Below are 1912 nucleotides of genomic sequence, written 5' to 3' on the forward strand. Positions count from 1 at the left end.
CTACGAATCCAGTTCAAATTCTTGTGCCAGGTGTGTACTCACTCACATAGGGCACGCACGAGAGATTCCCAATGATAACTCCCACCATATAAGAATATCATGGTTACAAATAACATCCACCTACTGCGGTCAACTCACCAATGCTTTAGACAACCACTAGTGTAGTTCACCTAAGTACCCAACACATAGCGTAGCTCTACGACTTCACTCGGTATTGGATGATCCATAGTTAGTAGGGAACATGGATTACTGCACTCTGCATATCCCTCCATTTAGTTTCCGCCTAGCATAGTTCTAGGACTCACACATTTCAGAATAAACAAGGAGATGCAGTAGTTTCCTTCATTCAATCAAGTATTCCAGATTTTCCCCAAATGGAGATAATCACTTCCACTCGTCCTATCCATCCTTCACTAGATAACTACTCGTATCTTAAGGTACACCAGAACGAGTCGGAGGTAATAATCTTGTCCCTTCACGTACTTCCTAGGCCAGAGTAATTAGAAAGATCCAATATCTCTATTCAACTCCCAAGGTCTTCCATCCAACCGTTTCTCTGTCCATGTCTGCTACTGGCACCATGTTCGAGTAACGAATTCCTAACGGCTTCAAGCTCAGCTCCATCACAAAATTCCCTTACTCCATTCCTACTTAGGTGCTTCATGGATCTAATTTACTACTACCGAGATTCTAGAGTAGGTTCACTACATCCAATCGAAGTCTTGGAACTTCCATTCGTCTTAGACCATATCATGACAGCTGGGTTGTCAACTATTATGTGAAAATTTCTCCTCTTACATCTGAAAATCCCAACATACTCCCAACTTAACTGACTTCTACCACTTCAATAAACTCCTCTAACATACACTCTCTCTGAAAGGATCACTTTGTCCCAAAAGGTGTTTTGGAAATTTCCAACTTCCTTAGCTTCTCCCGTGTAGAGTGTTATCGCATCTACCTTGCATACGTGACACTATCCAAGTCCAACATTTCTCTATAATTACTACTGGAATTCTGTTTCCACACGAGTCACTTTGGGGATAACGCGTCCTCGTGGCGGCTTTGCCGCGATCCTGCCTATCACGTACCCAGTTGGTGAGTTGATCAAGTTCAACAACTGAATAACATGACAGTAGAATTGAGCCAGCAATGAACACTTGTGAGGAAGAAAGAAGTTTGATAATGATGCCTCACGGCTAGGTCGAGGGTCGACCAGCTCTAATATCAACTATAATACCCTACCAATATGTGTCTAGAATCATATCAGCAGAATACTAATAACTGATACTGAGTACATACAAAAGTTAGGAATAATAACATAAGATGTATACTGTCGCGGGCGAAAAACCGTTTTGTTCCTCTTTTTTTGTGGATGAGACACCTGATGCCTTCTTTGGGCTCGAGTGCTCATAAAAAAATGATTTTTCTTTTGTACCGACCAAACTTTTTATTATTCCCAAAGGAGGAAAAGGAAAAAAGCTGCAATAACCTAAAAAGTGGGGGGAGAGATCTTTGGGTAAGAGGGTTGGTTATACGAAGGGAAGGTATTAGCACCCAACGTATCTATAGTACTCTATAGGTTTCTTTGCTTTGTTTTTCATTCCATATTATTGAGAGGTTCTGGTGAAATAGGTGGGACCTAAGGTGTTTGTTTGATTATGCTCGCAAAGATCATCGCGATCCTCTGCATACATATCCCTTAGAGGGAATCAGAGCATCTGTAGCTCGGGGTCTACGGGTGCTAAGGTTTGAATGGTTTTTTTTTGTGTTTTGTTTTGCTCGCCAAGGATCGACCTTGTGCCTACGTATTCTCAAAGGGATGTTGAGAAAGTCAGAGCAATCGTAGTTCCCACTTATGCTAGTGGAAGCAAAGGAAAATAGACAAATGTCGTCTAAATGCTAGATGTATCTA

This window comes from Vicia villosa, unplaced genomic scaffold, assembly GCF_029867415.1.
Source record: "Vicia villosa cultivar HV-30 ecotype Madison, WI unplaced genomic scaffold, Vvil1.0 ctg.004461F_1_1, whole genome shotgun sequence".
NCBI lineage: Eukaryota > Viridiplantae > Streptophyta > Magnoliopsida > Fabales > Fabaceae > Vicia > Vicia villosa.